Source organism: Magnolia sinica, chromosome 11 (assembly GCF_029962835.1).
Source record: "Magnolia sinica isolate HGM2019 chromosome 11, MsV1, whole genome shotgun sequence".
In the NCBI taxonomy this organism is placed as follows: domain Eukaryota; kingdom Viridiplantae; phylum Streptophyta; class Magnoliopsida; order Magnoliales; family Magnoliaceae; genus Magnolia; species Magnolia sinica.
The window spans coordinates 31,681,687-31,692,387 of NC_080583.1; the positions used below are offsets into that span (position 1 = coordinate 31,681,687).

At 37.8% G+C, this 10,701-nt stretch overlaps 2 long non-coding RNA genes across 2 annotated transcripts; one reads left to right on the forward strand and one right to left on the reverse strand.

Annotated features, from left to right (window-relative positions):
• Positions 1-2,901: 2,901 nt before the first annotated feature.
• LOC131218330 (uncharacterized) lies at positions 2,902-3,807 on the reverse strand. Its single transcript, XR_009157644.1, has 3 exons — positions 3,687-3,807; positions 3,426-3,559; positions 2,902-3,193 (listed from the first exon to the last, which is right to left on the reverse strand). It is a non-coding gene; the product is annotated as an uncharacterized LOC131218330 (long non-coding RNA).
• Positions 3,808-7,440: 3,633 nt separating this feature from the next.
• On the forward strand, positions 7,441-9,562 carry LOC131218331 (uncharacterized). Its single transcript, XR_009157645.1, has 3 exons — positions 7,441-7,825; positions 9,114-9,205; positions 9,315-9,562. It is a non-coding gene; the product is annotated as an uncharacterized LOC131218331 (long non-coding RNA).
• Positions 9,563-10,701: the final 1,139 nt, after the last annotated feature.

Here is a 10,701-nt window from a genome sequence, read left to right on the forward strand (position 1 = left end):
GAATTATTGAATGGCTGGGATTTCTCTCAGTGAATGGCTGAGATGAGAGGAGAAACCCCTCACGCGGATCGACCTGCTGGCGCACGGAACAAAATTTCCATTTTAAGAAACTTGGTTTACTACAGTCCGTTTGCGACTGGATTTGTGGTAACACACATGTACATCTCCATGTAAAATAAGTTTTGTCAGACTTTAGTTGTGAACACGATGGACGGTTCTGATCTCCCGTCTGGGCAGTGTAGGTGGGCCACTGATCATCACACTGAAGGCCGTCCGTCCGTTGGCGAGAAAATGAATTGAAGAAGAGAATTTCTTCTTTGGGATGGTCGGGTCAGCGCTGGTCAACCAGCATACCACGGTCCAGTGAATTGTATGCGCACTGCCCATGGTGCACGTGCATCCTGATGTGAGGTCCACCGTGATGATTGGGAATCCACTCCATCCATCAGGTCCCTCTGGTTCAAAATGGGCCTTTTACAAAGGATGAAGCAGTTCCAAGGCCCGAGTGGGCCATTCCCCTATGTTTTTAGCTCTTAGTCGTGGAGTTTCATTGATCTGCTAGTCAGATCGCGCTGTTCTTGAATACCAACGGTCAGAAAGGCCCTAGGGACTATGCAAGTGGGTTTCTAACGGATGATTGCATGTCTTCCTAAACGGTTTACTAACCAACACCAATACAAATGCTAATTTGATTATCGTTACTATATATTTCTATCATTAGTTGTTACTATTATTATTAGTTTCTCCATCCCACATGCATGCATTTTTATTCATGTCATGGGTCCCATTCTATAAGTTAGGACTATCCGTCTCATGACTTTATATTATTGAAATTTAATTATTATCCTTGTTAACTATACATTGTCATTTACTTATTTATCTCTCTTTATTTATTTATTTGTTTATTATATATGTATGTAGGTTGTGGGATCACTCGACATGCGTTATTTAGCTACGTGTGTTACCACTTACATGTAGGCTAATTTAGACCCACGTGGTGACACCCAAGTACTAAAAGTACGGGGTGTTACATAGATGGTGGGACCCACTGCTAGACTGATGTCAGCAAGTTCTGTGGGTCCCACGTGTGGTATGTATTGAGTCCAAACTATCCATCCACTATAGGGCTCACATGGTGTATTTATTTCCTCCACACCATTCAGACAGTGCTGGATGGTGCTGGACAATGTTTGGATGGTGCTGATTTACATGGGAAATGTTTGGATGGTGTTGATTTACATAGACAATGTTTGGATGGTGCTAATTTACATGAGAAATGTTTGGATGGTGCTGATTTACATGGGAAAAGTTTGGATGGTGTTGATTTACCTAGACAATGTTTGGACAGTGCTGATCATCATTAGTGGGCCATGTGCCCCAATGAATGATAGTGTACAATGATACACATGTTACAACTACAACTATTGAAATGATTTTTAGTGTGGTCCAAGCTCACTTAAGGCCCATTGGTGCGGCCCATCCATGAGGCCCACCATGATATATTTTTGGCCCATGTGTGGGTCCCACCTGTTTTTATTGTTAGGCCCATGTCACGTGGCCCATTTGATGTATTCAAGGCCCAGATATGTGGCCCATTTGATGCATATGAGGCCCAAGCAGTGCGGTCCACTTGTTATATATGAGGCCACATGTGAGGCCTATGGTGATGCGTTTACGGCCCATATGATGAGGCCCATTGCGATAGGTTGGAGGCCCATGGGCGCGGCCCATTGTGATGTATTCGAGGCCCATGGGTGTGGCCCATTGTGATGTATCTGAGGCCCATGGGCGAGACCCAATGTGATGTATTCAAGGCCCATGGGCGAGGCCCATTGTGATGTATTCGAGGTCCGTGAGCGTGGCCCATTGTGATACATTTGAGGCCCTTGTATGAAGCCCAATGCAATGTATGTGAGGCCCATGAGTGAGGCCCAATGTAATGTATGTGTGGTCGTTACGTTATATATGAATCCCTTATGTGGGCCACTCCTTGGGAGCAAAGTTGGTTAGCTGTCCACATTGATGGGTAATGATGGTTAGATGTCCTCATTGTGACATTCCCTTAGGCCTTGTTAGGTCCATTCGCATCATTCTCGAAGTGGGTTGACCCTAATTATTGGGCCCCATTTACATGCTTCATCTATCTCATTGGGTTATCCCAAGATGTTGGGCCCTCATTGGTTGTTAATGGGATTACTTCTTTTATTTTTGGAGTCAATCTAAGACTCATTTGGGCCCCCTAGGGTATCTAGCGGGCCAAGCAATAGTATGGTGAAGGAACCCTTTCTGGATCCCTACACTACCAAAAAAAGGGGAAAAGGCTACGGATAAAAACTGTAGCTAAAGGCCTGTTGCTACGGATATAGTACATAGCACGTCTGTAGCGATTGGTGGTGTAGCTAAAGGTCAAAAACCTATCGCTACGGATTACATCCGTAGCAATAGAGATCACTAGCTATGGATAAAAGCCGTAGCTATCATTTCTGTAGCAAAATGTACCTACGCCTGCAGATTAAATCCGTAGCAATAGATATCAGTAGCTACGGATAAAGGCCGTAGCTAAAGTTTCTGTAGCGAAATATACCTACGGCTACAAATTAAATCCGTAGCAATAGATATCACTAGCTACGGATAAAAGCCGTAGCTATAATTTCTGTAGCGAAATGTACCTACGGCTATAGATAATATATGTTGCTAAAAGTGCAATGAAATCCATAGCAATATGCTAAAGTTAGCAATAGCTACGATTTTCAGAACAAGAGCTACGGCTAAAATCCGTAGATATTTTTTAAAAAATTTAAAAAAATTATAATAATGGTAGTTGTTTCCATTGCAAGAACCATTGATAACTCATCTAAGATAATACAATTAATGCTGATAGGAATAGTACATAAAATGCAATCAGGAAAAAAAATGATGCATTTATTACAAATAGCAATCAAATCATACAATGCATCCCACAGTCACATTTCTAAATAAACAATACTTCACTTTGCTCGACTTATCATAAGAATTACAAAAAAGGAACATGTTTGAACTTTAGCTTCAACTCTATCTCTAAATACTTCTTACAAAGTTCTTGCATATCCCATTGCATTTGAGTAACTCTTTCCCTTTCAATTAAGATGGCTTGTTGCAGGTTTTGTTTACTTTTCTGCTTAGTACTTTCAAGTTCCACATCCAAATCTTTCACCTGGGTAGGCATGTTACCATTTACAAGAGTTATAAACATAGCAATAACCATGTAAAAGGGTTTGAATGACATAAGAAGGAGTCCTGGAATCCAATGGATAACATATGTAAAGTTTTAATTAATTACAAGGCATAGATTTTGGAGTTATATATGTCAAAGAAGCCCGATTTACAAGAAACTTTGAAGCTAATTAACCCAGGAGCTTGTAATCAGGAAAGAAAATACAACTCACCCCTATTCTATAATTCGCTATACGTTTCAGTTGTCCAGATGTTGATGAAAAAGACATCTTCAAATTCCCAGGTCCAACCTCCAATGTCTCATTTTGTGAAGTATCCGTAACTGACATGTGCCCACTACTTGCTCCTGTATTGTTTAAAGGAGAATTACAATATGTGAATATTGTTATTGCTCATGGTGCTTTGAATGCAGTATGTAACAAATGACCAGAAAAGCCAAAAAGTGTTTAATGAGAAGAATATTGAAAATCCACCTTGTCCCCCAGCTTTAGAAATAAAAGATCATTCGTTATCACAATTCAACTAAGATACCTACTTGCTTTTACAGTCAGTGCATTCCCTGTTCCTTGGCAATTTAAGAAGTCCTTCCAATATCTGCAAATGATGCACTAAATGAAGGAAAAAATAAAATAAAATCAATCCCAAATAATAACAAAGAGAGTAGTACATATCTATAGAAGTGAATAAGAAGAGGAACCCAAGTAGAAGAGGTTAAGATGCTTATAAAACTCCATGAACAGGATATGATGATATAGTTCCTTTGTTCCATTCAGGAACAAGAATGCAAACAAATGGAGCATGAAAAATCAAGCCAAAATGTGAATATGATATTTTAAAAAAAAAAACCCTGAGGAGCCCTTCTTCTCCGTAGTGATGATGAAACTCAGATATAAATATATGTATATTACAAAAATGTGAGGAAATCCTGACACATGACAGTTTTGCACTAAGCTGAGTGAGTCCGAGTCTCAAGTAGTATTGACTCAATACAATAACAAAACACTTAGAACACAACATACACATTAGGTTTTCCCATTGCCAATCTCAAAGTCGTAATTGAAAATTTTCAGTTTTGTGGAAAATAAATAAGGTTTTTTGGAGTTATTTTTCTTTTTCTTTCTTTCTTCTTTTATTTTTTCCTTTCCTATTTAATACTTTTTTTTTCTGTTTTTTTGGTGATAGGAAGAGGAAAAGGAAATAATCCTTAGTCTAGTTTTTTTCTTCTAAATTTCCTTCCTTTATAGTCCGTTAATTTCTGTACAAGTTAAGAAAATTGCTCAATCCACACGTGTCATCAATTAGCTAAAGAAATCATAACAAAATGGTGGGAAAAATCTCATTAATTTGAAACTCTATTAATTTCTGTACAAGGTAAGAAAATTGCTCAATCCACACGTGTCATCAATTAGCTATAGAAATCATAACAAAATGGTGGGAAAAATCTCATTAATTTGAAACATGATCTCAATACAACATATAAAACTCGACAAAGAAAGGCTAATCGTGAAGGATAAAAACCAACCAATAATAAAGTTAGCTCAAATAGCTAACAGAAAAAGAAAAAGAAAAGGAAAATATAACTTAAGCAGCCATCCAATAAATTAAAAAAGCACAGTAGTCTAATCCAGATAAAGCAATCCAAGAGATACTGAATCAATGAAAAATGAAATCCAAACTCACTTGCCTCTTAGATTCCATAAATGTACGGCCCATGACTTTTGTGATTTAGACTGTTGACCAAAAGAGTGGACTATTATGATCTTCCAATCTGGTAGCATTTATATGCGTCAGCCATCAACAAAGAGCACATCATATTGATGGTCCAAATAGGCTTACATGTATGAATAAAGAGAGAGAGAGAGAGAGAGAGAGAGAGAGAGAGCTGCAATGTGGCCAAGTCACCAAAATAAGCAGGCCTAGTCACTAAAATACCAGGGCAAGTCGTGCAATGTGCTGTGCCTCAGCCCTGGATATTCAAGTAGAAAACCGAATGACAGCTGAGTTCTGTTGACATGAGCCAGCCAAGTAATACCAAGTCAATGCAAATGAAAGTTAACCCAGAATATGGCTGTTCTGAGTTGATTTGGGTGAGTCCCAAGTCAACCAGCTGAGTTCGCAACAATGAGTCAAAACCATATAAAATGCAATCCTACAAAAATCAGAATTGCAACAAACAGTTGAAAGAGTGATTTTGTAGATGTACGAAGCTAATGAGAAAATGAGAAATGAACTTGCCTGTGTGAACGTTGTTGCATCTGCAATAAAAAATGGCACATTCACAAAGCGAGCTAATGTTTTTGTAAGCAATGTCTTCCATGTCCTTACAATTAATATTACAGTATGTAAGCAAGATCATGAATCTCAGTCCACGTGAAGGCAAAAATCCATAGATCCTTAAGGCAAGCACCAAGAATAATGTGATAGATAAATGAAGTAGCAGACAACCAACACTTCCATGCCTTTATAAAGTAGAGGCCATGCCTGAGCCAGTTGGACCCATCAACAATACATTGCTTTTCTCTAGCTCCTCCAAATCATCATCCCTCGTACAATGCAAAACAGTAATTAAAAAATAGAATTTGAGAGAGAGAGAGAGAGAGAGAGAGAGAGAGAGAGAGAGAGAGAGAGAGAGAGAGAGAGAGAGAGACTAAACAACAAGAAAATAAACACGAGTAGCTTTCCAATTCCCAAAATGGAGAACAGGTGTATGCAAATCAATCAAGCTGGGTTTAAATATCAGCTTCCAAACAACTTTTTTTGTGTAAATTTTTTTTTTCAACTAGTTCACATTTAGATGCGTTTAGCAGATACATTGTTCATGGAATAAAATAAAAACCAGTCAATCCAAAAGGCAAATATTCTGTTCCATATTCTACTGTAAAATCAAGCTACCTAGATGCAACCATTGCATGAAATGAGTGTCCTTACTCCTTATGGAGGAATAAGTAGAAAGATCTTATAATCTGAAATGCATATGTATAAATAAGCTGCATCAAGCTTCTAACTGAATAACAATGAATCAGATTCCAATAGGACAAATGCAACCATGACCCAGTCGATCTATCCAAAGGATGTAGCAATCGGACGGATCCATGACCAAAAACATGTGTAAACAACCTCAAGCCTTTTTTGAAGCATGGCCCAACAAGAATTTGGTCGGCCCGACTCCTTTTCAATGACTGCCAAAGCACGTAGTGCCGGAACATGAAGACCATTTGCAATTATATTTTTGCTTGGAATCTGATCCTTACATTTCCTGAAGTTCTCTTCTCAACATCGAGATTTTGGCAGTCCCTTCTTTCAATCCTCATTGTCGAGCCATCTTCATTGCCTTCAATTCCCCAATGCTCACTGGAACTGTGCCCACAAGAGAATTCCCAGACATATTCAACACCTGCAAGTTACTAAAAACCCCAATGTCAGACAGAATTTTTCCAGAAAATAGGTTTCCTGATAAATCCAAGATCTGAGTGGCATCCAACCATATACAAGCTCCAATGCAAATCAAATATACCTAAACCTTGAAGCAATTCCATTGCATATCACTAGCAAACACCCCATTTTTCCTACAACCGCATTCTTGTAGTTTTTCAAATCCATAAATTTAAAATGGGTGTACTCAAAATCAATTACTTTAAAAGAAATGTTGGTTGGTCACAGTTCCACTAAGTCCACGTGCCACGAGGGATGCCCGAGCCATCCATCAGTTTGGTCACACAACTTAGATGACCTGGTTAAGAAACAGGCCACTCACATGTTGAATGTGGACCTAGGCAACTTCTCTTTTAAACCATGCAATGATTTTGTACATGTAGCTGAGCCCAAGTCATCCATGCATTGGCCTCACCTGATGCACAAATCTTTATCTGCAGTGGCACTACACCAAAATTGTCGAACTGGTACGGTTCAGATTTTGGTTCAGAAACGGCTTTAAGCCGTTTCTAATTTGAAACGGCGTGCTGGATTCATTATGTTATACATGGTTCTTTCCACTGTTTTGTTGGTGTGTCCCAATTGAGTGTTGGATCTTCTTATTTCTTCTTATTTTGTTTTATTGTTTTATTTTGAAACAGATGGACGGAATGGATTCGACTAAAAACCTTTGCGTGGACCCCACAAGGCCCAAGAGGCACGTTGCTCTATATCTGCCGCAGACTACTGATGGGTTTTAAAATGCCAAAAGCCCTAAATTCCTCATTTCGCATCTCCATCGCTGTCTCCGTCTCGGTCTCCCTCTCTCAATCTCCCTCTCCCTCTCCCTCTCTTAATCTCCCTCTCTTTTGATCTTCTGATCTCAACCCCCTCCATCGATCTCCCTCTCACTCTCCCTCCTTCTCGTTCGATCTCCCTCTCCCGATCTCAACCCTCTCTCTCGATCTCCCTCTCCCGATCTCAACCCTCTTTCTCGATCTCCCTCTCACTCTCCCTCCCTCTCTCTATGTAATAGGCCCACCGAAAACGGGTTTAGAACAGATGACGAGAATGAGTTCTGGGAGAAAGTGAGTGTGGCGGAGGAGAGGAAAGAAGCTATGGTGGTGCTGTGATGTTCTCAGTTGAAGGTTCTGTCTCACTCGTCTGTAGGGTGCTTTGTGTCGCACTCCAACAAAGAGATGTTCAGTCATTCAGTCATCTGAGTATACTTTCACATGAAAAACATAAATGATTATGTTCCTTACCAATCTCCAATTTGTTAGTAAATTACCAGTTATTATTAATTTTTTTCTTTTCATTTTATACAAGTTGGGCCCCTTTTTTCAGATTTTTGGTGCATGGATCATATATAATATCAGAATTTAGGTCAATGAACAATGGCCTCACTTGTAAAAACTAAAAAATCCATTGTATATAATCTCCTGTATGTCATGTATGCTAACTGTTTGATGAAATGTCTCAACAAGGAATGTTTTGTGTGGATCGCATTTGAGTTCCATTTTTTTTTCTCTACCCATGAGTCGGCCCATATGGTTGTATGGTTGGATGACTGCAAATTTTTTTTAAAGTTATGGAAAATTAATAAGTGATATTTTCTGAAATTAGGTCCCTCTCCTGTTGAGCATTGCTGTGTTGAGCATTGCTGTTAGTCATTGTTTTTATTTTATTTTTTTACTCTGTGTTTCCATGTACACCATCTACTGTCATCCTGCGATATTTGGTTTGGAAAATCAGCTTGTGATTTATAGGAACTGGTTTTATCTTGTGTTTGAAGAATCAGCTGGACACCATCTGTTGTTGTCTTATAATATCCCATATGCTGTTTGCAACAATCCGCTTGTGATACATCGTTTGAAGTAGATTATGATGTGTTGTGAAGGAATCCTGTGATATGTTGCAAAAATCAGACCATCTGCCATTATCTGTATGCCATGTATTGAGTATGTTAGGAGGTCTTTTGGGTTTTTCTAGAGGATCTGATTGATTCTATGCACAGAATTCATCATTATTTACAAAAGGGAGCTAAAAACAAAGAGCTTTTCCATTCGAAAAAAGGTCTGTTTTCTGCCATCTATTTCTCTCATTAATTAGCTTACCATGACAAGTAGATTCCTAATACTACATGGATCTACTTTGAGCTATCAGCTCCCCCATTTTGTGTGGTCAAAATAAATGTAAGCTCATGATATATGATTTAATTGTGGACTTGTTCTGCGTATGAAATGAATGTTTCTTTTGCATGTGCTCCTTGGACTCGGATTGCGTAGTGTGGCACATAGCACCAATGTCAATACTGTGCACTATTGGAAAAGTTGTGGGGCCCATCATGATGTATGTGTTTTATCCACGACAAGCAGATTCCTACTACCACATGGATCTACTTTGAGTGATTAGCTCTCCCATTTTGTGCAGTTAAAATAAATGTTAAGCTACAATTTTATGTGTGCCACTAATTAGATTGGTAAGAGTTCTACAAACAGCTCTGCCTACCAGACCTTACTCTCCATCACTAATAGATTCATGTGTGCCACTAATTAGATGACAGGGCATTTGAGTACAAGTAAAACTTAAAATTAATTCTGAAAGTTTTTTTTTTTCCTTATATTTTCTTCCCTTCATTTCTCTGATTTGTGCTCTATGTTTCTGTCTGTTTTGTGTTATTCGAGAAGGAAAAACAGAAGCAGGAAGGACACTGAAGTGGCATATGCAGAAGGATAGAGAAGTTTACATTTTCTTCATTCTTCTTTTCACTTCTCTGATATTCCATTGTATTAAAGAAGTCTTGTACTAAGAAAGATTTGATTCACAGCTTAGAAAATCACAAAGCAACAATATTTTTGTGAATACAATTTCCTTATGTTTAAAGTAATCAAATACCTGATTGGTCAAAAGCTTCTCAATCACCATCTATCAGCATTACCTGCAAATTTCATATTTTTATGCAATTAGGTGGTCCTTTTTTTTTTTTTTTTTTTCTCTTTTTTCTTTTTTCTTTTTTCTTTTATATGCTGCAGGTTGCATTGTTGGACAAGGGGCTATGATATTGACATTTTCAAACTTTATATATTGACAAATTCAGTCTTTGCATAATCTATATAACACAATGAATTCACAATTAGCAGGGACTGAGCAACTCTCTGATTACCTCTTAAAATAGATGGATGTGCTTAATATAGAGTCAATGCCTATAAAGAAACAGAATGTAGTAAAAGAGTTGTTTGGTTCAATTGGCCTAGCCTATGATGGTGATGGCTTTTGTGTGTGTGTGTGTGTGTGTGTGTGTGTTTCTTTAATAAATTTCTAGTATGTGTTGTGGTATTTTTTTTCCTCCTTTATTTGATTATGTTGTTGGGATTTTAATGTTTTGCTTGATATGAGTTGCATTGAGTGTGTGTGTGTGTTTTTTTTTTTTTTTGAGAAATTGGCAGGCATCATTTGAATGTGAAACGTGTTTATCTAGTGTCAATTGTAGAGGAATCATTCTATCTTCTTCTTCTTCTTCTTCTTTTTTGTGTTAGTTTCGGTCTTTTATGATTACTTTGTCGACTCTATGAATGGTTTATTGCTTTCCATATTCTATCATTTCCACATGCTTCTCTCTTAGTAGTTAGTTACTTGGAGTTCCGCAACAATTTACTTTTTGTGGACAAGTATAGCAATAGGGAGTACTATGTTAAAATGCTCCAGGCCATGGTCAGATAATTTCTTATGTTATTTGTATTCTGTACTTCTCACAGTTATGCATGACTTGCGACTTATTCACATAGATCTGAAGCCTGAAAATATTCTTCTTGTTTCTGTAGAATATGTGAAGGTGCCTGATTCTAAGGTGTACTTAAAACATGCATATTTAGGTTTACAATTTCATATGAGATTTTTATTGAAGTTCAACCTAGTAAATTTGTTTTCCATTTTTTTATTTTTTTGTTGAAATATGTATCCTCTGACATGATCTCTCTCTTTTCTTTTTCTTTTTTTTTTCTGTGATTTGTTTATGTTATATGTATACAAACATGCTACAGGGATTTAATTGTGTTTATTTTATTTGTATCGTGT